The sequence below is a fragment of the Lathyrus oleraceus genome, chromosome 2 (genome assembly GCF_024323335.1).
Source record: "Lathyrus oleraceus cultivar Zhongwan6 chromosome 2, CAAS_Psat_ZW6_1.0, whole genome shotgun sequence".
NCBI classification, from domain to species: Eukaryota; Viridiplantae; Streptophyta; class Magnoliopsida; order Fabales; family Fabaceae; genus Lathyrus; species Lathyrus oleraceus.
Window position 1 is genome coordinate 456,574,431 of NC_066580.1, and position 13,938 is coordinate 456,588,368.

The 13,938-nt window shown below is 32.6% G+C and overlaps 1 long non-coding RNA gene and 2 other non-coding genes across 3 annotated transcripts; all 3 read left to right on the forward strand.

The window, feature by feature from the left end:
• Positions 1–4,582: 4,582 nt before the first annotated feature.
• Positions 4,583–4,663, forward strand: LOC127124796 (small nucleolar RNA SNOR75). The gene has a single exon (XR_007804266.1). It is a non-coding gene; the product is annotated as a small nucleolar RNA SNOR75 (small nucleolar RNA).
• A 72-nt stretch (positions 4,664–4,735) lies between these two features.
• LOC127124728 (small nucleolar RNA Z105) lies at positions 4,736–4,811 on the forward strand. The gene has a single exon (XR_007804190.1). It is a non-coding gene; the product is annotated as a small nucleolar RNA Z105 (small nucleolar RNA).
• Positions 4,812–7,663: 2,852 nt separating this feature from the next.
• Positions 7,664–9,951, forward strand: LOC127120319 (uncharacterized). The gene is made up of 2 exons (XR_007803179.1): positions 7,664–8,211; positions 9,288–9,951. It is a non-coding gene; the product is annotated as an uncharacterized LOC127120319 (long non-coding RNA).
• Positions 9,952–13,938: the final 3,987 nt, after the last annotated feature.

Here is a 13,938-nt window from a genome sequence, read left to right on the forward strand (position 1 = left end):
GAAGAGATATTCACTCAAGACAAAAAAATAGCTTTTGGTGATTTCACAATTTTACCCTTTTGGAACAAGTTTCCTCACTTAAACACAAGGACTTTCTCAAAGCAGTATGGCTAAATTAATCTGAGAGAAAGAAGAAAAGTATTGGATAGAGAGTAAGGGTGGTGAGATATATTGTGTTTCTGGATGTAAAAAAATGAAGGGAGATGTATTTATTTATAGGTTAAAGGTTGACACAAAAAAGGAAACAATCCAATGACAAAGTTAATGGCCCAATCAATTGGATTCTTATCCTAATTTATTGAATAACCTAAATAATCAATTAGAATTGCTCATTTTGGAAAGATTTGATAGAGAGTATTTACCCTTCATTAATACATTGCCATAATCGATTATGGACACAATTTTCCCTTATCCAATCGATTGGACAATTCAAAATACATGTCCTAATCATTATGACAACTTTCAATTCATTTGTCTAGGCTCCAAAATATTTTTGGGTTATTTTATTTGAAAGATATAGGGTTTAAAAATTATATTAGTGAGTGTGTGATTTAGCCATAATACTTTACAAACACACCCATGTGTTTTTACAAAACACTAATCACTCATATACAATTAGTCAAACTTTCACACTTCCTCTCTTTCACACTCAGAAGCTTCAAGACTTTGCTGAATACATCAATCATATAAGAACTTGCCTGAGTATTATTGGATATGAGGCTTGATATATCTTCAAGTTAGATGTCATTATCAGATGATATTAAATGTGATCATTAAACCCCAACTCTCCGGCTTTATTCAGAGGAAGAGCTTGAACAAACTATCTTTTGCATCTTTGACCGCTTGAAATACTTACTTATCTTAGAGTCAAGTTGCATTTTCACAAGTTGTCATCAAAGATGATTTGTAATCTTCAAAACCATGGTAGGCACGACTTACTTAGCTTTGATCATTTCTTGATTGAATATGCAAATATATAGTTCAACACAAGCAAGCTCAATAAGACATAATATGATAAGTTAACTCAAGCTTTACAACAAATTCGGTTTTCTCACTTAAAGTGTGACCATTCTTTATTTGTGTATTGTAAATCTAGTCTCTCTCTCTCTCTCTCTCTCTCTCTCTCTCTCTCTCTCTCTCTCTCTCTCTCTCTCTCTCTCTCTCTCTCTCTCTCTGCGTTGGTTTATGCTGATGACATACTCATAATTTGATTTTTTTCCCAACTTAGTCCATAGTTTTATCAGCAAGTTGCATAAAACCTCTACTCGCAAGCATCATGGCAAGCTTGAATATTTTTTGGGGAATAGAAGTCAGAACCCAGGCCAATGGTTCAATCTTGCTCGCTCAATCAAAATATGTAAAAGATCTGCTGACTAAAGTAGTAATGAATGATGCTAATGAGGTTCCAACACATATTTAAGAACTTGCAAACTCAACAAATATGACTCTTAGTGACTCTCTAGTCCTCAATTATATATGTAAATAGTTGGCGCACTTCAATATGTCACATTGATAAGATAATGTATTGTATATAGTGTCAACAAAGTTTGTCAATTTGTGTCTTCCTAACTTGATCCTCATTGGTTTGCACCGAGGAGAATAATGGAATGCTTAAGTGGAACTATCTCTCATGGTCTCTTATTGTCTCCCTCCAACATATCTTACAGATATTCACTAAGAGCTTATAGTGACTCTAATTGAACAAGTGACCCGGATGATCTTAAGTCAACTTCGAGTTCCCGCATCTTTTTTGGACCAAATCTGATAGCTTCCAGTTCTAAGAAATAACAACTAGTTGCAATCTCAAGAACATATGATGAATATCATACTCTAGCTCATACAACCCCTGAGTTACTCCAGTTAGAATCCATTAGAATCCCTTTTATATGAATTTGGAATTCCATTTTATCCACATATACTATTGTGTGACAATTTAAGTGATATCATGTTGTCCTACAACCTTGTTCTTCATGTTTGCATAAAGCATATCGAGCTTAATACTTGTTTTGTATGAGAAAATGACGGTCTTAATAAACTACTTATTCAACATATACTTTTCAGGTCCCAAATAGCCCACACATTAACCAAATTGCTTGGCACAACTAGAGTCTTTATTCTAATATCTCAAAACTAAGCTCAAGATTCTTTGTTGAAAACCACTTTGATCTTATGGGAAAGTGTTAGAAGAATATCAACTAGAGTCATTATTAGAAATAAAAGCGAAAACTAAAATATTCTTATCAATTATTTTAGAAGTGGAAACAAATTTTGTCATAATTAGTTAACAATTATAGCAATTAGTTTCAATAGAGTAAAAAAAATAAAAAGTAGAATATATATATATATATATATATATATATATATATATATATATATATATATATATATATATATATATATATATATATATATATATATATATATATATATATATATATATATTAGCAAATATAATTGATATAATTTTAACTAGTAAATAAACCACCATTAGAGATGGTGAACTTTCATCCAAATTTAAGGGGGGCAAATGAACATGTCCGTTCTGTTTTGACCCTCCTGCAAAAATCATCAAAAAAATAGGACGAGACCAGACAAACAAATTTGAGTGTGCAGACTTAAATTTTGACATACTCCACATAAAAGTGAGGGCGGGACAAGGTGTGCCCGTGAGCATTGAATCTTTTAGGTATAAAAATTATAAAATTTCATATAAAAACTCATGTCCGCAAAAACTCGCAAAAATATACAAGCAAAACATATATGAAATGTTCGACGGGTCAAACCATATTCAAATCCTCAATAAAAAGTAAGCATTTCATAATCATTACCAAATACCTCACTTTTTTCTTAACATTGAACAAGACCAGGTAAACAAGAACACTTTATAATAATCTTGATAATAATCTTGATAATAATCTTGATCATTAATCCAAACATAACCAGGTAAACAATAACACTTTCTACCATTTATTGGACCATTACTACAAGTAATATTTGGCCCACAAATCCCATGAATAAAACAAGGTTGTTGTTTAAATTGACGGAAAATAAACCAACTTTGTTTCTCATCTTTTCTACTATAAGTGCGAATGTTACTATCATGGTTTAATCAACATTTTCTTTCAGAAGGCCAATTTGGTTGAAAAAGAGTTCTAATGCTGACATGGGACACGCCAAAAACCAGAGGTCTCTGTGCTTTTTAACAACAAGACATTATTTGGGTGAATTTCAACAGTGAACATCTTAAGCAATTTATGATGTCTGATGCAGCCATAGGAAACTTATTGCATGATCTTTGCATACTCTATATGATTTATTTTTGAATAATTATATATTTATTTAATACAAATCGAAATTGCATACTTTATAATCAATGAACTTCGGTTTGAAAAATCTCCAGGGTTTAGAACAAAAAATTTCATATATTTGTTACCAAAATGGATTATGGCATAATATACTTTAACACACTTCACATTTCATGTAACATTCTTATTTTTTTACTTAGCTGCTAGGGTTGGAATGACATTGTTTCTACCTAAGACCGACCACACTTTGTTGCTTATTTAATTTTGTTTGAGAGTAGTTCTTGAATTGATTTTGATGATAAGTTTTTTTTTTGTTTCATGTTATAGAGGTATCATGTTGGATGGTGACAGGAGAAAGACAAGTTGTGAGGATTCATAGTTTGTACTTGAAAACGATATTGAAATAAGATATCACATTCTTTGACACCGAAACAAACAGAACTCAGATGTATCAATAGATGTCACCAAACATCATGTCCCAAAAACATTGTTGACAAGTTTGCTTTCACCGAGCATCATGTCCCTAAAATATTATTGTGTTTAGTAAGAGTTAATTGGAAGATGAAGCAAAGGAAGAAGGTGAAATCTTATAAACTTGTAATTGCATTGGATTCCCACATTATTTTTTTCATAAATAATTTTAGTGTTTATAAAAGTCAACAATGCATTATCCAAGATCTTATTTGGCACAAACTTGAAATAAGTGCAATTATGAATTGGGTCTAGGCCTAGTAATTCTTTTTAAAATTTTAAATAATTAATTTCTAAAAATATTAATTAAAACAACTAATTATTAATTTATTCTATAAAAGATATTAATTAATAAATTATCTTAATGGTCAATGATATATATGCGATGAGTGAACCATAAAAATTGACCCAAGAAATTCATTACAAAGGTTATTAATAGGTTAAAGACACTTATTACATAAGAGGGCCAGCGGGTGTTTAAATAAAATAGTGAGATTGGAGTAGCAACTTCCCGAAACATTTTCTCCGGCTCTTTTTATTCGCAAAGTATGGCCCATTATTTGCGGGTTAAGGCCCATTAAAACCCCACAAGTGTTCCCACAAACCCTAAAAGACTGATAACGGAACTTGTTCTCTATAAAACCGAACATATCTTCAGATCTACAATAGTCACAGTAGCGACTGCGTTTCTCTCCATAACCTTAGGTTTGAATTTTCTTTACTTTCGTTTAATTTTATGTAGCATATCATGTTTTGTTGGAAGTGTTTGGTTTATTATTCAGCTCCAATGTTAGTAGTTGTGATATTCTCTGTGATGATGAACAATTGATGACGAGTCCGATCCATTCAAAATCCTGACGACATATCGAGGCATTTGTCTGAGAGAATTTCATTCATTTTATTCCGTTTGAATTTTCAATTATTTAAATTTCTAAAAGATTATTTAAAATGTTTTAGGCATGGCATGATGATGATATCAGTGAACCTTTCCATATGATTAAACACAGGATTAAAATATCCTCCTACTCATTCTGAATGCCATTGACTATATTTTTTATTTTGTTTCAATTCTTCTACTTTTCATAATTTCGTCTTTGAAATTAAGTGAGACACTTCGGTGGCTATGATGAGAGTGATAATATCATTTACTTGAGTTCTCCATGATTATCTTTCAAGCACTTTTGAGCCACCTTCTGTCTATACTGATATACTTTTAAGAAAAATTTTAGCAAAATGTTTCTTGTTTAGCAAATGGTATCTAGAAAAGTTCGTAGTTTCATATGTTAATTAGAAAATGGTGTTGCATTGTTTTGGGATTAAACGATTTGCCAAAACTTTTGATATGTAACTTTAGCCTTATAGAGATATGAACGAATAAAATTAACTTATAATACTCTACGTAGCTTTTTAGGATATTTTTGATTTTGTAACCGTGAGGTAGTAACAGTCAAATTTTGCTGTTTCGTAGCTATCACTGGTTTGATTTCGGTGTTGGGAAATTAAACTTGCTAGTTGTGGACAAGAGCTCAAATAAGATTTTGTTCAATAATACATGTAAGCGATTTTTGGTTTATGCTCGAATAAGTTTTTTGTTGAATAATATATGTATGCAAATGTTGGTCTATTTATTTTTGGGAAGTCTATGAATTCATTTATAGTTAACAACTTCATTAATTTAGCGCTCATACGCTTTTGAATGCTTGAAAACCAATGAATCCAACATTAGATGGACGTGAACCTCATTAAAGGAAAGGTTGGTTAGATTTTGGAATCTGTAATTGTAGTGTCGATAAGAGAAAAAAAATAGCTTTGACAAAACGATTAATAAGCCGTACCATTTTCAAAAATACATCAAAAATAAAAAAATGTCGTTAAGTTGAATAGCTGAAAGTGTGACTTATGGAAAAAAAAATTAGGACATCTCAGTGATTATCAAGAAGAAAGGGTAAACTAAAATTGAATTTTGAACATTATATTTGAAATCATATAACAATAAGGTTGTATTAAATTGACTCGTAGAGATATGCTTTGCATTTTTTATAGGTAAATCAACATTGTGTTTGGGTTAATGGTATGCTTGTCACACATAGCATAAGCCAAGTTATGAGACCAATTGTGAGAGTCCAGGTCAATCCTCGGCTGAGTCAGTGGTATTTCTCTGAGTGAGTTTCTCCCTTGCATGTTCTCTCATTAAATACCCCCAGTAGAGTAGTCAGCTGCCGCAGTTTGACAAATACCTAGAGTGCTTGCATGCTTGAGATGATAACTGAGTCGCAATCGAATTTTATTCATTCCAAAATGAAAGGAAAAATATAGATAAACCCTTTAATAAAAAGATAATAAAAGGTTATCCGAGATGAATGTATTAACATCTCTCATATCCATTGTTGATAATTGAGTCACAACCGAACTTTATTTATTCCAAAATGAAAGGAAAAATATAGATAAAATCTTTAATAAAAAGATAATAAAAGGTTATGCGAGATGAATGTATTAACATCTCTCATATCCATTGTACTTAATAGGAACCATTTAGTTAGATTTGTGAGTAGAAGGTTATCTTACGATATTTGTTTTCTTCTTGTTATTGAAAGTTTATAAAGAAAAGGAAAAGGTCCCAAAAGAATTTTATATTAGGGTGCTTTACAATATTGCAGGTCTTGCTTATACGTATCATTAGGTGTGATGATGAATTAAAAATAATGTAGTTTTGGGCATGATAAAAAATATTTTTGATTTTTTTTGTTAGCTCCTACGTATCCCCAAGTGCAATGAGGAACTTAAAGCTACGTAGTTCTTGGAAGGATATGAGTATGGGTTGGTTGATTTTAATAAACGAATCCTTAGTTGCATTCTAGTGGTTAAATGTTGCTTGTATGTTCGCAATTTGAGGCTTAAGCATTTGTTTGTATAATAGTAAAACAGACTAAACATTGTTCGTTTAAAAAAAGGTTTTTCGATCGCGTGGGGAAAGAAAATATAGGTTTGATGTGTTGAATTGTTTTTAAGAGGATGACGAACATTCGGCAACACCAAGACGTATGCCAAAGGGCTGATTATTCTGGGTTTCAAGGAGTGTGTACCCCATGTACCTTTCTCATCCAAAGTGTTCATGAAATATATTTGCGGAAGACGAACGTTCGGTAAGACCAAGACGTGTGCCCCGAGGCTGATTGTTTGTGGTTTCAATGAATGTAAAGTAGAGTGTCCTTTTTCATCCAAGTTTGAGTAGGTGTTTCAGGATAGAAGAAGAATGTTTGGTAAGACCGAGATGTTAGTCTCAGGGCCGACTATTCAAGGTTTCATGAAGTATATACTGCAATGTTCCTTTGCTTCTGATTTTATTAAGAAAAAGATTTTAGTGAAGCGTTTAGGTTAAAAAGAAGTTTGATGACATTAATCATATTGGTTCGTATTTGAAAAAGCGTTGGAATTTTATAAAAGGGATTTGAATTTGATTTTTTGAAAATACTCGATGTTGATCAAGATTTTTATTTAAAAAATGATTGATTTTGTTTTATTAAAATGATTTTTTAATAGCAAAAATAATAAATAAAATAAATGAAATAAACTAAGAGGCATAAAATGAACGGGAATTGGGGGTGCTGAAAGTAGCACGGGGAAGATGGCAAGAAATAAACCAAATGCAGCATGGGCCAAAGGCCTAACACAATTAAACAAAAATAATAATAAAAATACAGTATATCAAGAAATGAGGGGGCGAATAGCCACAAGGCTCAACGCTGGCCCAATCTACAAGCTGGGGGAGTCAACGAGCTTGACTCAATCCCATCCCTTGGATAAGCACATTCTATGATCAGAGGGCCAACATCAAAGGCATGTGGTAGTAGGAGTCGGGGTCCCATATCCTGACAGTAAGCCAATCAATTGTCCAGGAGTTAAGCCATATGTTGTAAGTGGAAACAAATGGTGGAAGCTAAGATTGTGATCACTCTCATGTGGGGATCATTTTCCACATCCTCTCTCTCTCTCTCTCTGACATTATCTCTCTCCTTTTCTCTAACCAACACCGTATAAACATTAATTTAAACTCTCTCCCCCTTTCTAAAAGATCAAACATGGTGTTTTATATGAACAACACCATGAACACCATGAAGGTGTTCATGAGCAATTTCCCAAATTTCTCAAATTCACTCCAAAACCAAAATTGATTAACGCACACTCTACATAGTTTCTCTCCCTCGTTATGAATCCAACAACCAAAATCCCAAATAATCAAACCTAAGCCCGGATCAGGCTCACCCCCACTTGAACCGTAAACCCCAAATTCAACATTATTTAGCCAAATTACAACAACTTACAACCATTAAATGTGTAACAGTGGTAAAACGACAAGTAACAGAAAGGATAGCAAAGCAAAGGGAAAAGGAAGAAAAAGGCCCCGTCAGAGTCTGAAACTCTGGCGAGAACTCCGGTGAGTTCAATACATCAAGAATCTCTTCTCTACTTCTATTTACTGGTTTTTATTCTCTACTACTCTATATCTTCTTTTCCTTGCTTACTTTAGCAATGTGGTGAGTGGTGTAAGGGTTAACTCAAGCTTGCTAAAGTTTAGATGATAAACGTAAGGTGCTTCTTTCTTGCAAGAGCTTTAGTGAAGGCTATGGGAAGAATTTAGGAAAATGTTTTTTTAGACAAGTTTGTTTTTCTTTTCTTCAATATCTCATAAGGATAAATCTTATTTTTAGACTTGGGAACTCTATTAAGGATATAGAAAATAGTCAATAAAATTTCCCCCCTACAGTGAGGAGTAAAACCAGAATTCAACATAATTGTAACAACAAGTTTAGTAAGAATTCTATTCTTTCTTTCTACTTTACTATTCATTTCAGTAGAGTGTGGTGTAGTCGTTTCTTGTACAACTCCGTGTTATTTATAAAATTCATTAAATAAACCATAATCATACATAGTTCTCATATCATTACGAAACCTCTTAATCTTCTTACTAAATTAAATTTCAATTTCATTCACATAAATTTTAAACACATCAAGCGCTTCACTTTTACTTCATTAGGTATACATAAGTATAAGCAGAACAATCGTCGATAAAAGTGATGAAATAACGTTTACTATTTCTAGTTAAAGTTCCATCTAATTCACATATATCAGACTGTATAAGATCTAGGGGATCAAATTCTTTAATTATCGATTTATGTGAAATCTTAGTTATTTTAACTTGACTACAATTTTCATTTTGTTCTAAATCATTGACATTCAATTTTAGGATTAAGCCTAAGTTGATTAAATTAGAGACATTACTCTTATTATAATGACAAAATCTAGCATGCTAAACATTGAAAGAACACAAAGAGTAAATAGGAGGGGAAATTTTATTCAAATCAACATTCAACTTAAACATGCCATCAATAACATGCATTTTCCCAACAAAAATGTAATTCTTAGTGATGGTGTACAAATTTGCTCCAATAGATTGACTAAACACTGGCTTATTTAAAAGAAAACGATAAACAAAATTCTTCCTAATTTCAGGAACATGCATGAAGTCTTTGAAGATTAAATTCTTTCTGGAGGTGAAGTTCAGCTCATCATCTCCAATTCTAGCAACATTAGTGGTGTGAGTGTCTTCTAACAAAACTCTCTTATCTTCAACATTTGTGTATGTTTTAAACATAGCACGATCATAGCAGACATGACGAGAGGCGCCAATGTCTATCCGCCAACCATGTTGATTTTATTGATCATAGCAATGAATTTCTCGTCAGTCATGTTAACTGGTGCACTAGAGTCAACAACATGTTTATGCATGCTCTTACATCTCTTAGCCATATAGTGAAAACAAGAGTGTCATTTCTTTGAGGTGGTGGATTCTACATAGAAATTATAGTAATTGGAGCAATCGGGACCTAGGAGGTTCTTAGTTCGGATCACAACATTGTGGTTCTGATTCTTAAGTGGGTTTTCAGATAGCTTCAGAATTGTACCAAATTTCTTTTTGTTGTTAGAAACAACCAAGATTTCATCTTTCTGATCTTATCTCTGAGATTCTTATTCAACTCAGAGGTGAGTTATTAGACTTTCAATTGAAACTTTTAATTTATGGCGAAGCAAATTTTTAAAATCTTTCCAACCATGGGGCAGTTTGTCAATGTAACAATAATCTAAAATTATTCATCTAGGGACATACCTTCAGTAATGATTTCGTGAGTAATTTTCTGAAGTTCATGGCGTTTAGCTTCCGCAGACCTTCCATTTACCATCTGATACATCACGTAGCGGCTAACAAAATACTTCTTTTGTTTCTAGCATTGGAAATGGCTTCCCTTAAACTTGAAACGTCTTAAAGTTGTTAGTTTACAATTGAGTCGAGTCGCAGACTATGTCGCTCTCATTAAAACATTTCGTAGCACTATCCAAATTATGCAAAGCAGTCGAACTACCACTATGTCTCTAGGATAAAACAAGTCAATTTTACTATACGGTTACTGCTTGCATGATAGCTAATCGGTCTAGAATTACACCCTTATATGGCACAAAGACAAGTCGATATGGTGTTAACACCGCTCGTATTAAATAATTTACATCATTTTGGACACACACAAAATATTGGATCCAAGTCAAACACTGGGTCGAACCGAGTGAAGCCGATTGGACGGACAACGCCTGCGACGGACGAACGTGTGTAATGGTTCATGATAGTGTGATCTCACCCAACAACAAAATTGGTATCCCTTGGGCCCAAATCAATTGGCCAACTTGGAATATACAAACACTACTAAATTGTGATCTTCCTCCAATATGGGACTTTAATGAACTTTTTCAAATTCACCTTCATACACACTAGCTCATATTTGTGCTATTTTATTTCTAACGTAATGCCACTAACTTCTTACAATTCCCCATTAACCCTTTTATTTCCAACAATAGGCAGGATAATAGGAATACAAATATCCACTCCAAATTTACCTTACCTCGAGTTTGATAACTTGGAATCTTTTATGTAGTTTCAATGCTTAATGTTGTCAAGGTTTTTGTTATCCTTAGAATCTAAAGGCTGAAATACACACACCGCTAAAGGTTTTTGTAAGGTAATCAATAATTTAGCCATTTTTCAGCCTCTTTACTCCTTTTTGGACCTTGGTATGAAACTGGGCTTGGTCAATTGCTTTTGGCACCCTTATTCTTTAGTATTGCAACCCTTAACTAGATATTCCAATTTTCCCTTTGCATTCATGGTAAAGGTACATTTAACTCAAATAAAAAATATGTTAGGCTTAAAATAATATTCACAAAGTATGAAAGTACCACTTGCTAGACAATTTCGTCGAAGTTTTTCTATTCGATTTCTACCAAGTGTTTTACCTCTAAAATCCCAATATATTTTAAATAACTCCCCCTCATGAGGGAATGACAAAGCACTGTAAAAATTCCATATCTACGGATTGCTTGATACAAGAGTTGGCTAAAACATTCTTAGTAGTGACACAATCATCAAAGATCCTAGACTCCATAAACATCAGGATCATCATGACTATTGAGAATCACCATCAATGCCAACAAACAGCTTAGTCAAACACAAATGTTGAACCACCATTCATGCTAACAACTTGATCAATCTTTATTAAGATTATCTCTAAAACACCACGAAACACCGTCTTTCTCTTGTATACTTAGAGTATAACTTTCTTGGAACAAATTTTTTAAATAATCATTTAGTTTCTTTAAAGCGGTAAAGTAATCCCTCAAAACAGTTTAAGTTTTCACCTTTGATACCCAAATCTTTTTGGATCTTAGTGCTTTAGTGGTTCTAAGAGGTTTAGGGTTATTTTACTTGAACCATCTTTGATAAATTAATTTGGAATAACAATAAGACTATAAATAACCGAGCTTATTACAAAAACTAAACTTAAAGATTAGACTGTTAAATTTCTTTCTATTTCTATAATGGCATATATATTTTTAAACAATATATTAGGTTCTAATTTTCTTTTATTAAAAGAAGCTTTTTGATTATATGAAATTGAATCAAGCATATCTTCAACCTTACTAGATTTCTCCAAGGTTGCAAATTGGTTACTTTAATTTTGAAGGATTCACAAGAATTTCTTCACCAAGAATTTTAATGCTATTTTTGAAGAATTCAGTATACTCCTTAAGATCAATAACACTATTATTTAATTTATTATTATCTTTGCTGAGCTTAAGACTAAACTTAAACATTTGATTATAGTTTAAAGATGTTACCTCATTGTTGTCTTCTCTTGAAACTTTGAACCTCTTATTATCTTATTTATCATAATTCCTTTTTTTAAGAAGACACTTCATGAGAGTCTTCTGATTTATTGTCAAGTATATCTGTAGCGGTAAATTCATGACCATCAAACTATGGATAAACTTTACGTCAATAAAACTAGAGTCGCCACCACGCTTTTATTGTTTCCAAAGGAAAAGGGCAAAAGTACGAACAAAACCCAAAGATAAGAAGTTTTCAAATAAAAACTAATAAAATGCTAGAGATTGCAGGTAAGGGGGTTGGTTACACAGAGGGAAGGTGTTAACACCCAAAATATCTTAGGTACTCCTAGGGAGCCCTTTATATGTGTGCATATGTTTTGGTATAAAAGATGTTTGAGAAAAAATAGAGTGTAGGGATGAGAAAAAAATTCATTGATTATATTATTGTGTTTGACAAGACTTTCGGTATTGTGCCTAGGTACCAACATAAAAATGAGGGATCAAAACCTCGTAGTTCATGGTAAAAATTTCAAATGAGTTGGTGAATTGCTTTTAACAAAAGTTTAATAAGAAAAGGCACAAAGGGCCAAAGATTTGAATGAGGTTGTTAGTTCTTTTTGTCTTTTGAAATTTAAGTTTATTTACAAGTTTTTATTAAGAAAAAGATTTTAGAATTCATTGGCATAAGGCCAAAGTTTTTAATGATTAAAACATGTCTAAGTTTGAAATCACAAGCAAAGAAAGTTTTTTGAAGAGGAGGGAGAGATTTTGAAATTTAAGAAGTGGGAGGAGATGAAGAGGCTATCCTAAGCAAAAATTAAAAGTTAAGAGTTGAAAAGATTTGACCAATGGGATGCAATCCAACAGACAAGAATGTCATACAGAAACTCATTTTTCCTTGGACTTTGATTAAGTAATAAGCATAAGCAATGAGTAATATCCAGACATCATAAAGATCAAGGCATCAAATAAAGATAGCCACATCCAAGCAAGCCTTCCAATAGCTAGCAATCTTCATTGTCTTCCCATGTATCAGATGAAATATTCCTTGATCAACTCAGAACAAAACATCCGACAAAGATCATAACAAAGTAACAATTAGACACATAGACAAAATAGCAGATGAACCCAAGGAAATTCAAAGTCTTGTATCAGATGAAGATCACTTGTCAAGAATAACTCAGTCTCAGATGTTGGTATTGGCCAAGTCCTTTAGCACAAGGAAAGTTGCCTTATTCTAAGCCCAAAGCTCAGATCAAATCCCAACAGTCCACCATATGATTTTTAGGGTTTTTGTTGTTATTAGATGTTTTAAGGTCCTAAGACGACAAACAAAGTCAAAATGCACAAACAAATATATACAATCACAAGATATGGCTCAAGTGAGCAAAGTGAAAAGGACTGGATCATAAATAAGTTGCATGAAATGTAAAATGGAAGATGAATGGTAAATGACTGAAATTTAAATAGCATAAAATAAATGACTTGAAAGTAAAAGCATAATGAATAAAGGTTAGTCAATGGTTAGTCAAAAGTTAGTGTTGAGTTTTAATTGATTAAGTCATTCTTTGGAGAACACTCAACCATTCATTCATAAGTATGGATCCTTGGACCAAGACATCTTCAATGAGTAGGGCTCCAACTTGGATAATTCAACAAGTATTCCACTAGCTCTCATGGAAGGAAAAAAGGGCAAGTCTCCACATAATGCCATGAAGAATGGGAGACTTACAATCTCACTTACTAGAATGTTATGCCTTGAGGGTCAAATTTAGCTCTATGTTAAGCAATCGTAATTGGACTTATGTAGAAGTCACAACTATCTAGGACGGGCAATATAAATATATGTGTTAATGCATGTTAGAGATTTGGTACAAAGAACCAAACTCCTCAAACATACCACACACTAAAATAAAATGGGAGGGACCTATCTCAATCATACTTGTAT